The 19236-nt window shown below is 42.8% G+C and overlaps 1 protein-coding gene across 1 annotated transcript in view; it reads right to left on the reverse strand.

Moving 5' to 3' along the window:
- HDAC5 (histone deacetylase 5) overlaps positions 1 to 19236 on the reverse strand; it is a 92546-nt gene that overhangs the window by 71970 nt on the left and 1340 nt on the right.

Genomic DNA, 19236 nt, shown 5'->3' on the forward strand with positions numbered 1-19236 from the left:
ATCAGCTTATACGCAAAGTTTGGGTTTGGGTTTTGCTTGTTTGTTTGTTTTTTTGGCCTCAACAAGCATCACCTTTCACTTGCTTACACTGAACCCTACCTGCCACATTGATGTCTTTTCTCCCAAGTTTGGAGAGATTCTTTTGGAGCTCTTTGCAACCCCTTTTTGATGTAACAACCCTAAACAATTTGGTGTCATCAGCAACTTGGCCACATCACTGCTTATCCCTAATTACAGATAATTTATGAACAAACTGAAAAGGCTTGGTCCCAAATAAAGATCCTTGTGGGACTTCACTGTTTACATCCCACCATTGGGATAATTTATCATTTATTCCTACTTTCTGGTTTCTGTTCTTTAACCAGCTCTGAGATAAAACTGTAACAGATTTCTCCTTTGTGCCATTTTCAGGTTCTATTTAGCTTAACACATCCCCTTCATCAATTTATCAAATCCCAGCTGCAAGCAAAGATTAGGAGTAAATAAAAGGTCCTGTTCCAAAATGAGATACACTACTGAAAGGAGTGGGGGGAGGGGGGAGAGAGACAGACAGAAAGAATCTGATCCTTCAAAAAGTGAAGCAAAGCCTTTGAGCATGTGCAGAATGTGTTTCCCTTGCTATCCAAAACCATATTCAGTCTGTTCAACACACCAAGAATTAGGGGCATAAACTTACAGAGAAGAAGTCATGTCTGCTTTTGGGCCAAACATGAACTCTAATAATCAAGCATTAACCTGGACTTAATCATGAGCATAAGCTATCAAGAGAATATGGAGAGAGACTTGTCACACTCCCACAAATTTACATGGTGTCAATAACCAGCTTAGCTTTTATGGTCAGCCTGGAGGGGCTCACTCAGCCAGACCATATGATCTCTCTCTTACCAGGACCAACAGACAGAAACCATCCTATTGCAATCAGTTGCACGTCTGCTTAAGCAAAATGCCAGGACACCTTACACTGATGTTACAAAAAAGATGACCTGGATGAGATCGTCTGTAAGCCAAGTGCTACCACTTAGCGAAGCTATGTATTACCAGATCACCCACATGCCCGAACAATAGGAATCTCCTAGAATCCATCTCAGAGCTGGCGATGAACCATCACCAGACAGACAGTAGAGTAAAAACCAAAGTCTTTTGGAATCTACACCCAGGCAAGTGGAATGGGAACAGAGACAATATACTCAACTGGAAAGGGAAGTTGAGGATCTTTATCTTTGAGCACCAAGAGTAATTGCCCAAGGTTTCTCTGGTACAGACATCCAGATATAGATTTTCCCCAAAGAAAGGGAGGAAGACCTGACACAGACACTGGGAGGGCTTTGCCATACACTTAAGTGGTCTCCAAGGAACGAGGAAGGCAGCTTGCACAGGGCTGTGCTAGCTGGACTGTATTTTTTCTTGCTTTGTTTGGACACTGACTGGTCACTTTGAATTGCTTACTGTTGTGTGCTCAGAATCTGACAAGCCTTTTCCCTGTATTGTACTTTTGCTGAATCCTTAATAAATCTTTTTGCCTGTTTTCAGCAAAACACAGATTGTATGCTTTAAGGATAAAAGAGAGGAGGCTCACAAGGATGCTCAACATTTTTGGGTCACATTAATGTTACTTCACTGCCCAAGTTGCAGGCAACATGTTGAATAAAACCTATAATCTAGCTGTGCTCCCTGAAGGACATAGACAGGCCATAATAAAGCACAACACAAGCAATTCCGAAGAGACCCTTGAGACCAGGACTAGTTGAGAACTTAGGAAGCTGTGTTTGTTTTATTCTGAGTGGTGGCGGTCAGTACCAGTAGGTATTACTGCACCAAGCGCGCCCTTCAGACATTGGATTCTCACATTAGCACTCTGTTCCAATACACACAAAAACAGCCCAGTAGTAGTGGCCATCTGACTATTCTGTTGTTTAAAAAACAACAGAAACCTGCATAGAAAAAAAAACAAGCATCCATTTGTTTGTATATGACATTGCACTGATGAATAGCGGTGTTTGTGGGGGCTTTGCTGGATAAACTCCTTCCTGCTGAAATGTAGAACTTCTGCTAACATCACCTTCCAGGGTGACATTTCTATAAGCCAAAATGTGGAACTAACATCTTCATGCCTTTATGTTGCTCATTCAGGATACAAGTTTTTCTCAAAGCTATGACATTCTGGTTATATTTCAAATGTCTTTGGCTGCAGCAGGGGCCAACAATTTGCGAGCAGCCTTGGTTGGTTCACCAGTAAGATGTGCACCTGACCTATGCACAGAATTCCTGTCCCTGCCCACCTGCTGCTGCTTCTTAGGGACAAAAGGAGGAGCTTCTACCATCCCCTTCTAGCCATGAGACTTGACGTCTCTGCCTCTGAGCATGCCAAGCAGTTGCACAGAGGCAGAGAAACCACTCCCAGGAAAAAGAAACACATGTTTTTGGCACTCCTTTTGGGTCGAGGTGTCCAATGCTCCCCTCTACCTGGTCTTTCCAGATGGAAAAACCAGGAGAGTACACATGGTTAGACTCTACTTCCTAACGATGCATGGAACACCTTTTGGCAGTTCCTTCCCCACCCAGTCACACCATTTCCACCTCACCAAGTCTCTCCCTTGCAGAAGGCCAAATGGGTTGGAACAGGCGTAAGTGCTGCTAGGTGTTACTGAGCAGAGGCACCCAACGCTTCTGTCCACATTTCCTGCTCCAAACCAGCATGGTGGGAGGGGAGCCAGGAAAACCACACACATCAAAAGGCAGTACATGTTTGCCATGGTGAGCATAGCAGGCATATTTGACTAAGCTCTGGTTTACAGGGCACATTTGAAAAATTCAGTGACACACCTTTTAAGTGTCCCTGAAGAAAAAATATACTTCAAAACACTGGCACACTTTTACTTTTGTGCATCCCCTGTTCTCCTTCATGTCAAAAGCACAAGTTCCTCTAGCAGCTATGATATCCTGATTATACTTCAAGCCCCTGAAGTTTCGTATGGGGAAAAAGAAGACTCAAGCATTAATTACGCTTCCTGTCAGCCATTTGTTACTCCAAGGAGCAGACAGAGAGCCATGGCTGCTGCCTCCACTAGGTACAGTGCCAGCTGAAATAACAGGGACAACCAGATTCTCTGCAGCCTGAGGCAAAACCACAAATATTGTCCTCTCCCTGCATATCATGTCTGTTAAAGGTATGTGTTAGCAAAGCTCCTCAAGCTGTTTTGTCACCTGAGGCAGAAAATACAACTAGTCAATCCTTGGGGATAAAAATAATCTAAAAGGGAATATTAAATAGTTAACTATCTGCTACCCTCTGATGACACTCAAAATCATTTGCTGGGGCAGCCGCCTCACATTCTCTAATGGTAGGGCTAGCTCAGCCCCACGGCCATGGAATCCTTTCACCTAATCAAATCTCCATGTTCCTTGGTTAAAAATTATGGCAGTGGAAGTGGAGAGATGGCATGCTTCTGAAGTAGAGGTGGGAAGCCTGTGGCTCTCCAGATGTTGTTAGACTACAACTCCCATCATCACTGACTAATGACCATGTTGTGGGAGGCTGACAGACACTGAAGTCCCTCAGCGTCTGGTAGGGCACAGATTCCTCATTCCTGTTGTAGGCTAACCCTAACCACCCAGAGAGCTTCAGCTGTGGAGTGATGAAAAAAATCAAATGAATAATATTATTTATTTAAAATATTTATATGCCGTCCTAATCGCAAAAAAGCCTCAGGACGGCTTACAAAGTAATAGCATAAATAAATTTCCCAACCCACAGGCTTTGACGCAGGAATTATCAACTACTGACCTACATTTAAGAAAATCAGGGAGAGAGATGCTACGGAAAACCACAACCACATTAATCAGGATTCCTTTTAATAAAAAAAAGGTGTACATTTGAAGCACTGCCATCATAATGACATAGGTTCCAACTGTCTCAAAATTGGGAATCTGTATAGGCCTAAAAATATTTATACTATTCCTACACTAACTAGGAAGCCGAGCCCTGGCACCAACATACCTACAAGCACCAGGCTTATGAGACATTATACTTAACAGTTAAAGCTTAGGACATTAAATGTAAATATGTAACAACTCCATCACAGAACAGGCAAACCACATATATGAAGGAATACTGAAATCTGGAATACTGCTTCCTCAAATATGGGAACAAGCCAGGAAGAGAGTTATTTAATCAATATTCATTTAAATTTATATCCCATTTTTCTGTCTCCATGCATCTATAGCAAAAGAACAAAAATATCTTAATGAAATTAAACAAATTAGGTATAATCCCACTGGACTATTTTTAGGAACATAAATTTATAAACCTGTTAAATGTATCAAATTAAATATACTATTTAAAAGATCACATTTTCAGACATTTCTAATAATCAGAGTGTGTCAAGCTAAGTGTGTACCACATATGTCAGCTTTATAAGTGATGACGAAATATCTTAATTACTTGAAAATATACTAAGTTGGAGTTCCCTTCCACTTTAAGAGAGAAAAAGAAAAATTTTCAGATTTTCTAGTAACCAGTGTGTCTGAAAAAAATCAGATTGAACTATTTGTCCACAGCAAAATAAAAAAGCAATAACATTACTAATATTAAAATAAAACAATAAAAAATAAAAATCTAATTACCAAAGCTAAACAGCATAAAACAGCAAGAGAATACAATCTACAAAAGTAGCAGCAGAAAAAAATAATCTCAAGTACCACCCTACATCAGCCATATAAAATTATATCCCTCAAGGCATTAAAGCTGCATGTCACAGAGTTCTCCAAAAGGGAACAATCTTTTGCCAACTGCCAAAATGCCATGAAGTAGGGAGGAAGGCAGGAGTCTGCACCAAGCCATGGAGAAGACCCTCTCCAGGTCACAACCAGATGACCTTCAAGATTAACAGCAGCACATAAGAGAGTTTTCCACACAAATTTTAATGATCAGGCACGTAAATAAGGAAGAAATCAGTCCTTCAGACAACTCTGGTAGGAACAGTGATTACAATGGGGAGAAAAGGATGGAGAATTCTGCTTGGGCGGAATACACATCCATAGGATCCAAACTAAGCTCAGCTGCAATTCATTTGCACTAAAATCAATGGGACACCATGACTAATTTGTCCTACTGATTTCAGTGGGACCAAAGTTCAACTCTCTTAGTCTGGAATCAATCCACTGTCTATCTCACAAAAGATACAAATGAGGTTTATTCTAAAAGGGTTAAGATGCTTTCACTCATTCTTCATAAGGCCAGAAATCTGCCCAAGGGCAAGCCTCTGGGATTTCTAGTAGTAGCCAGGAACATGTATTTACACCCTACAAATTGTGGTCCAAATGCCTCTGAAGGCCACCAGGTTGCGGAAGGCTGCTCTAAGACACACTAATTACTCGAAAAATCTGGAAATGGGAAATTTGTACATCATTCCTTCCAAGCAGGGAATGCTTCCATAATAATTATGCTGTTTGCAACCTGTTAAGACCTTTTGTTTATAAATACCTTTGTCTCCCCTTGCTGATTATGCTTTGTCTTACTTCATTCTCAGTTTTGTTGTGTTTGAATTAGTGTTTACTGTATTTCTTGTGTGTGTGTGTTATGAGCCACAATGGGAGCCTTTTAGGGAAGATAAAGTTCACATGAATATATATGAAACAAGCAAAATAGCATAATACTTCAAATGTTTATAATGCTTCTGCCTCACGGCAGGCAAGCCCCCTGTAATCTCAGATGGAAAATACAGATAACAGAATGTACTTGAGTAATTTGGAAGAAAGACCACCAAGTACTCAGGCTGCCTAGGAACAGCAGTAAGAAAAACTCTCTCTGTGCAGAGTTAAGGGCCACCCATACACCAGCGGCATTTTCACCTATCCCCTATTTGTGTGCTTGGGCAGCTGTGATGTCAGCAGACCAACACACTCTCCCTCTGTCCTCTCCTCTGCAACAGCTGCAGATTCTGGATACAGAAAGCAACAGAGAATACACTTCTGCCAGACAGCCTTGTTATTATACATTTATTATCCTGCCTTTTTTCATCTTGCAAGGAACACAAGGTGACTTACAAGGTTCTCCTCTCCATTTTATCTTCACAACAACAGCCCTGTGAGGTAGGTTAGGCTGAGAGGCAATGAGGCCCTAGGTCACCCAGTGGGCGCCACGGTTGGATGGGGACTAGACCCCAGATCTTCTAAGTCCCAGTCCAACAGTCTAACAGCCATGCCACACTGGCTCTCATGCAGTTTTCAGAGGCACAGGAGGCCTATCTCACAAAAGGCAATCCTAAAGAATGCAGCTAGCAAGGGAAAGTCGGACAGCCCCCAAACTCAAAGAAGAACAAGAAAAGGAGCATCAAAATGAACATGAATACTATTTCAGGAATCCCAGGCCTGGGCCACCATACTGAAGCAAGGTAATTAGAAGGGACCCATTAATGTAGAGGTGAGGATCTGTTTTCGGCCTTGAACTGGGACGCCAGGGGCAACTGCCCAAAGTGGGAAAAGCATGCATGGCCTAATGTTCCCCATGGCTGCATCACTTACCTGGTCTGAAATCAGGGAACCTGTGGCCCTACAGATGTTCTGGCCTACAACTCTCCTCACTATTGGCTACACTGGCTACAGCAGACCAGAGTCAAAATATCTGGAGGGCCACAAGCCTCTGGCCTAAAACATGGTTGACTAACTTCTGTCTATCCTTGGCCCTGAGATCATCCCGCCATTGGACAGGGACACACTTAATCCGAAGAGTGCCTCGAATGCATGCTCTCACTATTTTCCACAGACCTGAATGCCTGCCATTCACCTTGGGAGCTGGGTGAATAGGAGCAGAACACTGTACTTGGGAAATGGGTGGGGAAGAAGACAATATTGTGCAAGGGACAAGGTTCATCCATGAGCCCTGGACCCAAGAGTTCTCCCATTCAGAAAAGAATGGGACTATCTTAACACCATACTTATTGGAGTGTAATTTTCAGCTGGTTCTGAGAGCCAGTTTTGCCAGTTTCAAAACATCCCCCTTTACAGATATTTTCTAAATAAACTGCTTCAGTTCTACTTGTGTAACAAGAACCATGGAATCTGAGTAGGTTATGAGTCCACCAAGAGCAGCTTCTGTTCCCATCCACAGAAACTACCATTGAAGTCTTCCCTACACTGCTTGCCCTGCAAAAAGCATGTATAGACACACAAAATTTCACAGTCCTATAACTAATCTAAAAATAAATGATTCTGCCATGCCTTGTGCTCCTCAACCCACTCCCCATGAATCCTAGCCTCTGTTTCCCCTCTCCAAAAACACACAGCTTTCTCCTCCTCCTCACATAAAACATTCAAAAGGAAAAATTCCAGAGGAGGGGTCTTGTGTTAGTCTATTGCAGCAAGAAAAGTCTGATGGCAGCTGAAGACTAGAAAATGTACCATGGAAAAATCTTTCATGAACAAAAGTCTGTTTCATCAGAAGCATATGATGTAGTGGGCTTTGACCCACAAAAATTGATGCCACAATCAAACTGTTAGTCTTTAAAGATCCCACCAGAGTCTTTCTTATAAATGCAATATATTACGCAATTTAAGACAACGGAAATTGCACTTTCATTTAGAAGCCTATATTCTTCCATCTTTGCATGGCTGCCTTACTCTTTTCTACAGGGCCTTCATTCCTGATTCCTCCCCTCCATTTTCCTTATTTTAGCACCATCCAGATGTGTTGGACTGCATTTCCCATCATCCATAATCAGCTTGCCCATTGACTCATGCTGGCTGGGGATGATGGGAGCTGTAGCCTAACACATTTGGAGTTCACCAAGATGGGGAAGAGTGCTCCATCCCTAATTCAGCTTGCTTATTTGTCTCTCCCATTCCGCCAACAGTCCTCTTACTGCCAAAAGAGAAGAGAAAATTAGCAACTCTTTCCCAACACCATGTGCAGATTTGATCTTTACATTTTTCCCTAACACTCCCCACCACAACAGCAGAGGGAAAACAGATTCCATGCTAGAAGGCCCAGATTGCATGGAAGAGCTCCATCCTGCTCAGAATCTATTTTCAGGAGTTTTATAACCCACCTCGAAATTCCTCAGTAGATAGCCTTTGCCAAATTCTGGTTTAGCTGCTGAGGTTTATGGTTGTCGTCACCACAAACACTCGATATATTTATAGCTCGTTTGGGCTATGCTCCAAGCTTGCCTCAGCGGGTCCTCCCTAGACTGCATCGGTCCAAAACATTTCTCTCTGCTTATTCAGACTCAAGCAGAGAGGAAGACACATAGACATCAAGTCCGCCTTTACAACTCTCTAGAATCTCAGGACTTGCATTCTCTTCTTGAAAGAGTTGGTGGGGGAGGGGGGGGGAAATCAGCCCACACTATGTCTTCAAAGCCCAGCCAAGACCAGGAGGGCATTATTTTAACTAGGATTAGGTAAACAGGAGAAAAGAAGCAAGAAAAGATGCTTAACTCTTCTCTTGCTGCCACTTTTCTCCAAGTTTCAGACTGAGAACCAATTCATGTTCCAGACGATGGAAGCACACACCTGAAGCTCATGCTGTAGTGCTCAAATTATGGTGAAGGGAGGAAGAAGTGGTCCTTAAGAAATCTATGTCTCACTCATGGTCTGCTTCTATAGCCATATTGTGCCTTTCCCTGCCCAGTGCTCTAAAACCAATAGCTAGAGGAGTTTTACAAAATACTGGAAGTTACAAATTCAAACCAGCTTACCCCAAGCTGTTGCACTCTAGATGTTTTGGATATCAGCTCCCATGAGCCCCAACTACTATGGCCAAGACCAGGAAGTTGTAGTCCAAAACATTTAGTGGGTACAATGTCAGGGAAGACTGTCTGCCCTACCAAGAGAAAATGGCAGGAGGAAGTCAGAAAAGCAGCAGCTTTTTCTGACCATCTGGAGGGCACCAGGCTGGGGGCAGCTACAATAAACAAAGTTGAAAATCTGGGGGCTGCATCCTCTGAGAAGCTCAGAAGTATTGTGCAGATTTAAAGCACTGAATGAAGGATGGATGAAGTAGCATTATGCAAATATGAAGTACCTCCCACAATTCACTAAGAATTGGAATCTCTAAGTGAAGCATAAATCTCTGTATGTAGCACTACAATTAGTAAACAGAGCATACCCTCTACCAGGTTGTAGATATGGGCAGCTGAAGCCGCAATTTGCAAGTTAGGCAACAGCTTGCCTTTTTTGGAAGAAAGGAAGAAAATATTAAAGCCTTTTATTTTTCAACCTAAGTTGGAATGGAAAGCAGAAAATGAGTATGAAAATGGCTCATTATTTTACAATTTGCTCCGTCCACCTTTCATCCAAACAGTAAGTAGTCCATAGGACCCTGGCCTAGGACTAACATTCGAACCACTGCACTATACTACACTTCCTCTGATAGAATTCACAATAATTTGTGACACTGAAGCTCTGTTCATAGACAAGACTTTGCAGCAAGTATCTTCTTCCTATATATGCATCCATGCCAGGAATTGTGGTCTTATCTGATTCAGTCCTCTGCATCCTTTCATATGGATCAATGCACAAAGTTTTAAGCTGACCTTGCATCCTAGTAAGTCTAAGAGGTTCCCACTGGCCATCCTGGCTGAGAATAGTGGAAATGCAGTCCAACAAATCTGGAGGGCACCAGGTTGGGGAAGGATGAATAATTCCAATGAGGGTCAGAAAGAGAAGTGCAAACAGAGGCAAACTACATATTGTACTTTGGTTATGCATCAGGAAGCTCCCTCTTAGGAAGCACCTTCAGAAAAGGACAATTTACATCAGAGAAAAGATGGAAGAAAGCAAGAACATTTCACTCCTCCTCTGCAAGTAACATCTCTGCTGAAACTCACCCCAAACCAGGTAAGTTGATTTTACCACTGCAGAAGCCTACATATGAGTTTGCAAGGTCAGTGTGAGTCCAGAACATTGTCAAGGGAGAGATTTTAGAAGGAACAGACCAGACAGTGAAGGGTTAATCAGTCCTTTCCTTCCCCCAATGAAAATCACTCCTTCCCTTGTAGGGACACCTGGGATATCAGAACATGAGGCTGCAGTGTAATATGTAGGTTGCCCAAGAGAACAGATCTGTTAGGACGTGGATATGGCAGTAGAAATGCCCTTTCTTCCAAACTTTCCCTCCAAGGGAAACCAGCAGTATTTGCAGATTTACTGGTCTCTTTGGAGAGGAATTTGCGTAGATATAAAGCCCCAACAAGCAAGCTCCTGTGGTTTTAATTGATAGCAAGGGGAAAAGCCAGGCTCACATTGCAAGCAATTAATTTGCAGCACCAAAGGGAGTAAAGACACTCTCTCTACCCACCCTCTGCAACCTTTGCTTATTATGTAACATCTCAAGAAAAAGAAGAACCTTTTGCACATAACTTATGTCTTACGTCTGCAAATATGTGTTCCCCAACCCCCATCCATCAAGGTGCCAACAGTGAATGGGAAGGTATCATCTCCAGTTTGAAAGCAGAGGAAGTGTTTGTAGGAATCCTCCACGGAGATGTGATGTCTATTGAGGTAAACCAGTCCTCCTTGCATAGCAGGGGTATGATGTGCTGCAGTGTGACCATGTGAAATTTTCTGGGAGCTATAAAAAAATCAGTGCCCTCAAAGTCCAGTATTGGGTGGAGCCCTCCATCTTTCTTTAGCACAGCAAGATATCCAGAGTAGGAGCCCAGTGTTACTCTTGGGAGGTGGCTCACTCAAAGGCACCTTTCTGGAACAGCATGTCAACTTCCTGCATGAGGGCTTTGGAAGGTGCTGTGTATCTCTTGGTGCTGAGATGTAGGAGGCCCTCAAATTCTATCCTGCAGTCACATTCTATGACGGATAAGACCTATGAATCTGAAGTTATCTCTTTCCATGTGGGGAGGAATAGCAGAAAGACGTGGTAGAAGATCAGGGGGTGAGGTTTCAAGGCACTCACAGATGGCATTTTGCATCCTTGGGGCATTGGTGCCCCTGATGGAACTGTGGGCCATTATCCCCTCACGTGGAGATGGGAGCAGGCTTGTGCCTTGGGGAAAGTGGAATCTGTGGCCTTGGTTGGTAAATGGGTAACTGGTAGGTACTACTTACACAAGATGGAGTCCGGTCTCAAAAGAGGCTGGTTGAATCCCATTTTGTACACAGTGGCCCTTTCCTTCTGTACTATCTGCTCATCAGTTCAAATACTGAAGCCTTCCCATCAAAAGGTAGATAATCTATTCAAGCACATGCCTGGTGTGAGAGTCCAGGTAAGTACAGCTATATGTGTCACCTGAGACCTAATGCCCTAGCCCCATTCCTCACACCACATTAATCCTGGTGTCTGGCTGTCTGTATCTCCTGGTGAGTGCAGCAAGATGCCTCCATTTGGACGGCCTTCACCAGCTTTCTGCACTTGTATGGGAGGTCCTTGCACAGAGTGCCAATCTTGTTCCACAGGAGGAGGTGATAGCATGCCATGGCAGCCTGGTAGTTGGCCATCTTGAAAGTGAGTACAGTGAGCTAAGAGAAACATCTCCACACAATGTGCAGAAGACAGCCCTCATCCACTAGAATAGAGTGCTCCCTGTGGGACCATCCCTAAGCTGACTCAACAATGATGGAGTTGAGCCAGAGGTGCTGGAAGAGGAAGGGGATGTCTTGGTACATTCCCTCAAGTCTTCTCAGCATTGGGACCATGGAGGAGGGGGAGTTCCACTACTGCTTTATTGTGTCCAGGAGTGCTGGCAAGAACAGTATAGAAATTGAGGTTGTAGTCTTCATACAGATGACTTCAAAGACTGTGTCCTTCACTCCCCCTGTCTCCAGCTGTGGGGCAAGTCCCAATGCTTGGGCCATTTGAAGGACTTGGTTGGATAAGTGCCCCATGTCCTCTGAAGGTGAAGTGGGCCTTGTGGTACAATGACAGCATCAAGGGACAGTTCTGACAGTCCTCAGGGGAGGAGGGTTCTGGGCCTGACCTGCAGTCTTTGGAATCTGGGGAGGGAGAACATGGCCTGAATGTCAATGGCTCTGGGGCCAGCAATAATGACCCTAGCAGCTGGATCCATGCAGGGCCTGTGGGACAGCTGTGACTCCGGTGATGGTGCAGTGGTCCCTGGGGAAGTAGGGTGCCAGGGATGCCTCCATGCAAGAATGTTCCTGGTCGGGGCTCCTGGTGGTACTGTGGGTCATAGGATGCCCTATAGTCCTGACTGTAGCCCCATAGGTTGTATGTACTTCTGTGTGGAGATGGTACTGACCAGAGTGGGATCTTTTAGAGTGTGATCAATGTCTCAGGTGGTGGGTTCTTGGAGATTAATGTGTTACTGGAGATGGTGGAGCCTTGTGCCTTGACTCAGAAGCTACTGATGACACAGGTAATAGAGGTGAAAGGTCATGAATATCGTTCTCAAAGACGGAGGTGGTAAGGCGGCCGTGTGTGTCAGTACTAAGGGCATGGATTGCAAAGCTCTCAGTAGCAGTCGAGACTGGTGTGCAGTATCTGAGTGCCTGAACTCAGCATGCTTGTGTCCCTTCCTCTTAGTTGGATCCACCATTTTTGCCTCTATAGCTTTTTTGGCAAGCTTCTTTGCCTCGGCAAGCTTGAGAAATCAACCTGGAATTGGTGGTTGCTGTGGCCATGGTCAGGACAGGTAGAGACTGTGAAGATGCCAGAGCCTCCAAAGTGGACTCTGCAGAGAATCCTGTTGCATAGTTCAGGTCCGAGCTGGCTGGTCTTAGTGCTTCCTGACTGCCTAGTGAAGGCTCCACCACATGGCTCTCTCGCAGGCAGAAAAGACATAGGAAATGGCCATCTGTTGAGGGTAGACTGCTGTGGCAATGGGCACACTTTCTGAATGGTGCTTTGAGCGCCATTATAGGGCAGAAAGTAGAAAGAGCCGAAATAGGTTAGGTTGCAAAGCGCTGATATAGGGACAGGGTAGAAAGAGAGAGAGAGGGAGAGAGAGAGATTATAAAAAAGGGTTTATTAGAAGGATGGTTTGGCAGGAAAAAAACATGCTAGAAGGGGAGAAGCAAGCATTTAAGAGGAGAAAGGAAATGTGGGAAAGGATTTCTAGAAGGCAAGGATAGCTATGAGAATGCAGAGAGAGCACTTTCCAATGCACCCACAATAGCAATTAAAGAACTGAGGATTGGGCAGGAACCCTTCCCACACACCTGAGCAGGGCCAAGGGAGGGCTTCCTGCCAAACACATCTTACTATAGAATCTTCCCAAAACACGTTCCACGCAGGTGCAGAGCCCATATGTGTGATGCACAGAAACCATGAAGAAGAACTAGAGACTTATACCTTCCCTTCCCACTTTTAGAGGAAAATTAGGATTGGGTTATCCCTGAACAGGACAGACTTCCCAGGAGCTTATCAAGGAAGCATAGAAGCCACATCTTTCCAACTTCTACATATCCCGCTCAACTCCTGTCACCTCCTCTATCCCAATTCTGAGATTTTAGCAAGCGCTATACATTTTTATACTTATCAGAGGGAGAGGGAGAGGGAATTTATTCTTATAGGTTTTCAGAAATACAGAGTTGCACCCACAGCCCTGATTTATAAATCAAATTATATTTTAAAAATTCAACAGAGCAAATAAATTACTACACTGGCTGATCCACGACAAGGGCTAGATAAAAAGTCAGCAACACAATACTCAATGAAGAATCGCCAGTGCTGTACTGAGAAGAGTTAACATTCGGTTGGCAGCAGTAAACAGCTTAGACCTTTGCTCTAAAAATATCTACCCTGGTATTCTTAGACACTGGTATGCTTTTTTATTCCCCTCCTGCCATCATAAACTATTCACATTTGCCAAGAGTGCCAATGGAGGACAACAATGGACTAGAGAAGCCAGAATGGGCATGCAAAGAAATCAGAAAGGAAAAGAGGAAGGAAAGGGGAGGGGTTTGCTATTAAGGCATTTCACCACATGCTTCATGAAGACAAAGGGGTCCCTGATTGTTCATTAATAAACCATACCAAGACACATAAATGGTGTGAAAATGACCCTGGTTTTCCAGCAGCAAATCAAATGCAATTGCCAAGACAACTACTAAGTCAGTCAGTCTATACAATAATTAATGTATTCAAGTCATTGGCTAAATGTTTGCTGCTGCTGTTCAGATTTCTAAACAAGAGCTCATCTATATTCTGAATTTTGCATTATTGCATTGCAAACACGTTCCTAGATAACAGGCTGAGACTCTAACAGTGTCTAGCATTCAAAAACAGGCCGCCAAGAATCTTGGCTTTAGAATGCTTCTCAGTTTGTTTTGCAAGTTTCTTTCTTCATGGCTGAAGAGAAAAAAGCACAGAGCTAGTATCTAGCCAAACCTTGAAAACCACAAGGGGGAAGAGTGAAAATGCCAGTGTTTTAGCAGTGAAGCATATAAGTATGTGTGCATATGTGTATACGTAGGCTTCAGTGTCTTCTTCTATTGTTATGATTCCCTGAACCTTGCTTCACCTCGCCTAATCTCAAGCTTTAATCACCACCCTCCTTCCAATACTTGCTGGAAAGTGGCATGTACTTTGAAAATTAATCAGGATCTTGAAAACAGAATGAATTATGGAAATCAAGCAAACACCGTTATATAATTTACCTAATTATTCTGTCCATGAATTTAGTTTGTCTTAGGTCAGAGACTGCATTAGGAAGGGGAGCACACAACCCTGTTTCTAGCCAAATGACAGGCCAAATGTAAAGCCCAGAGATAGGGCCAAACAACTGCTCATAGCTGATTATACTTAGGGTGCAAGACACCGGGTTATGCTCAGAAACAGTCATATTTAAAGCAGGGCAGTTCATATCATTGGGGCTGATATTAATGAGAACTGTTTCCAATGAGACTTCTCTAAATATGACTAAATCTGGGCCCAGTTCACTATACAGAATATAAAAATGACCTGAAGTGTAGCCTTATACTGGGGATTGACCATCTGAGGGGCCACAGGATTTGGTAGAAGGGCTGTGTCTACTTTTTCATGCCATTTTTGTATTTTCTGATTTTGTAAGTTCTGGTTTGTGCTTGTACTGATGGGAAGGTTAATTGTTATTTAAATAATTGGGTAAGTTGTACTGAGGTGGTTCCAGCCTCACAGCAAAAGACACATGCAGGAAGATTCCAGCAGTAAAGGTTAGAAAATAAAAGACTGCAGAAAATCTGAGGATGGAAAAGAAGCCACACACTGTGGAGTCCATTTTCAGGTAAGTTCCACCAGTCACTTTACAAAACCTGACAACCTGTTTTGTTTTGTTTATTTTAGACTCACTTCAATGTTAATCGCATCAGATGGGCTCCTTAAGTCTGCTGTAATGGAACAATGATAAATAGTGATTTCTTTTTTTTTCTTTTTTGCACATCTCCACCCCAGGATTTACAAAGCCAGCCAGGATTTCCTGCCAGTTGCTCCTCACTTTCTGGTATGTCATCATAATTGCTCTTAGGCACTAACAGGACTTAAGCAGCACAGTCTCTTCAGTGTAGCAGCCACTGTGTTTTTCTTACCTGCTACTGCATGCAACATGTAGTTGTGCCCAGCAAAGGTAAGAAGTCTTAATTTGCTTAATTTGAATAAAAGGATCCCATAGACTTTTCACCTATCTTCAGAGGATAATATGGCCTACCACTTCTAGTTCTTTCCAGAATCTTTTGGAATAAAAACTGTTATTGTAAAAACTATCTCTTTTAGCCTTCTTTTTACTGAACTAAACATGCCCAACACATTTTCCTTTTAGACTTTGTATCGCCTTTTTAGCTCTCTTCTACATTTATCCCACTGTCAACATCTTTCTTGATCCCAGGTCACCACCACATCTCAACAGCACAGAAATGGCCATCCCATCTCCGGAGGAGAACAGATGGCCCAACAATATCAAAACTGAGGATAGGCAAAGAAGCAGCATGCTGCAGAGTCCAGTTTCAGGGACGTTCCACAGTTACTCTTACTCGCCAAAGGTTTACAGGAAGATATGCAATGGTAGAACATTCTGCCCTAAAGCATTTGCGATAGGAGTCTGCCCAGCTGTTTTCTATTTTCTTCCTAATCCAAATATCCAGTCCACTATGAGACACAACAACCCTTTTCCAGCCTCTGAAACAATGTGCAAACAGACATGCTATCTCCAAATCAGAGCCAGCTTGTGTGTTAGAAGCTATGGGGAAAGCAGAATCAAGCAACTTGTTTCTGCTTCAGATTTCTTGTAACATCAAGCACATGGAGACATGTTACCTGTGTTTCTGCCTTGCTAGCTCTCCACTTGCTCTATGTTTCTTTTCCTATACAACCAATATGGCTTCCAGGACCTAGGCCTGGTCTACATATGCAGAAGAATGAAATGGCAAAATACCTAAGGGACAGACTAGACTGGATCACCTCAGGCTGCCAGTGCACATTTTTAATGCCCCCTTATGTAAAAACAAACAAGCTCCTGCAAGTAAAAACCACCACAATGAGGGAGAGGTCCTCCCCCAGTCTGCTTCCTGCTATGCTAGTTTCCCACTTGCAGGGGTGGGGGAGTTGCATAGGAGTAAATTAAAAAATACAATCTCCCTCCTGTAATCTTAAGTGGTACATTCTACTATCTCATTTCCACCTCATGTTGCTGCATGTGTAGATCAGGCCTGAAGTCTCTAAGGAGATTATATAACCTCTCTAGGTAATTTATTCTATTGCTGAGTTGTGATGTTATGTTATCAACATGTTATGATTCCTACAGAAGAGCCAGTGTTACACAGATGTATTCCACTGCAAACATATACAATGTGAAAGTAAAAGAAATATGCACATGTCTTTAAACACCTGAACCCTTAAACATAGGCATACAAAAGATGCTTAAGCACTTTACTCAATCTGCTGTAGGAGACACTGGTGTTTCCAACAGCAATCATAATATATAGCATCATCCTGAAATCTCTTAATTCTAAAAGAATGCTAAGTTCAGAAGCAAATGAGCTGGAAAAGATCCACTGGATCACTTCATCAATATTCCATCATACTATCTCTGACACATACCTATCCAACCTTTTTTTAAAGTCATATATGCAGTTAGTGAGCTCTCCACACTGGCACATCTGTCTCACTTTTACAATAAAGACACACAAACACTTCTTCAAAGCAGGTTCTCTGGTTGTCAGTTTCATCTAAAAATCCTATAGCAGAACTGAACAGAAGGCAGATCTCCAGATGTCTGGGACCTCAATTCCCAGATGACCTCATCAGGAATGCTGGGAGTTGAAGTCCCAAATATCTGGAGATTTATTATTTGCCCATCCTTGTTCTATGAAGCCACTGCAGTTTAAAACTTTGAAAGGCTAATTCAACCTCTACTCTAATCCAGAAAAAACCATCTAACCTTGCCCTACCCACCAGAGATGCAAACTAATCCATGAAACCCAAATATTAGTCCACGATAAAGAAAGACTACTCCTGCCACAAAATGATTTGTAGAATAAACAGTTCTGAATAATTCAAATGAATGAAGCAAGCCTTACAATGTAGGAAGAAAGAAGAAAAGACAAACTACAAGATATAGCAGGGTCACTCCTTTTTTCTTTCCTTCTAAGTTCCTTCATCAGGTTACAAGCATTCAGCAGTACAAGTTATGAGCTTCCACAGAAGGCCCTTGTGCATCTCCCATGTGTAAGTCCAAACATTTAACTCCCCAGCATAAATGTGTGTGCATGTACTCCATGCAGAAGATAGCAATGCATGTTGCTCTGGTATCAGCAGCATTTCTGGCAGGTCATGACTGTTTTACTGTGCATTCAAGCCCAGTCAAGAGAGAAAACCCTCCATAAACATATGGAAAATGGTTCATGCCCCATATTATTACTAAATCAAGACATTCTTTATTTCAATTTAATCAGATAAAATCTACAATGAGACAAGAAGCAAAGCTTTTTCATGTGTGTGTGCATGTCCTTTTACAACCCTTGAACAATAGTTCACATTCCTTATGGGACAAGCTTCAAATTTTTAGGAGTCAAAACCACTTCTTCGTTTTTTAACAGCTGGATGAAATGCCACATCACCCTCCAGTTGTGTCGTTTTCTTAGGCTTGAGACCCTGCATGTTTTGGGGGCATGGAGAATCATCTTGAGTCCAACAGGCTACAATTAGCTTCAGGTGAGATACTACAATATAACCTTCCTAATTTAAAAAAAAATGTTTCCAGAGTCTTATCACTTCGGAGCCTGTAATTATGAAACCCCAACAAACATACATCCTTCACAACACTTACAGGCCAATAATTACAGAAAGGAAGAAAAACAGTTCCTGGAATGAAATTATTGCCAAGTGTTGATCTAACAATTCTGAGCTCTTCGACAGACCCGGGACTTAATTCCACATTCATATGAGTCACAGAGCATATGAAGTAGGATCAAATCAAAATTAACTTTGATGCCAAGTACTCTAGAGAGAAGGGCTTGGCCCAATTGGAGCCCCTACTGCGGATTGAATAATCACAGATTACAGAATGTCTGTAATTTACTGCAGCTCCGAAATGTGACTGTTTCCTCACTGTAAGACACCTGGAGGAATACGTGGAATGAGATGGTCTCTTATTCCAATGCAGCAAACACAACCCATGTGCAGAAATGTCCGTTCTGCATGCACATTTCAGTAAACATAATCTTAGCTAGCACAGGCAGCATGTTTTCACCAGCATGATTTCTCATGTGACTGAGATTCAACGTAACAGCCCAATGCCCTTTTACCTTGCACCGAAATGCACTAAAAGATAACAAGGTGAAAGCCCAAACTTGCTCATTTTCCTGTCTTTGTTCATCTTTCCTTATGGGGATATAACAGAAGGAATCTGGAATTGAATCTACGCAACTTATAGGCCAACCCCAACCAGAAGGATGCAATGCACAGTAAGTTGGACAGATCACTTTCAGATTTAGCCAGAATCAACAAAAGAACTTATTTTGCAACAGTTTCAGGACCGGTCCACCAATCCAAACTCTCTCAGACTCTGGAATGCATTCAACATATGTCACAATACCAGAATACATAATATGATGGTAAAGAAGAGCATGCACAAATGGAGATGCAGTCTAATTACCTGATGTGCCCGAGGAGTGAGAGGCAGCACTGTAAGTGGAGGAGGGGCAGAATTCTGGGGTGGAGTTTGGGCAAGTCAAGAGTTCTCTCAATGTATTTCTTTAAAAAGAAGCAACAGGCCTCATGTTTGCTTGGATTCCTGGCACCCTAACTTTCTAGAGTAGGGAATGCTGATTGTAGTTTTCATTGGTGAAGAG

The sequence above is a fragment of the Varanus komodoensis genome, unplaced genomic scaffold (genome assembly GCF_004798865.1).
Source record: "Varanus komodoensis strain SLA01 unplaced genomic scaffold, ASM479886v1 scaffold45, whole genome shotgun sequence".
NCBI lineage: Eukaryota > Metazoa > Chordata > Lepidosauria > Squamata > Varanidae > Varanus > Varanus komodoensis.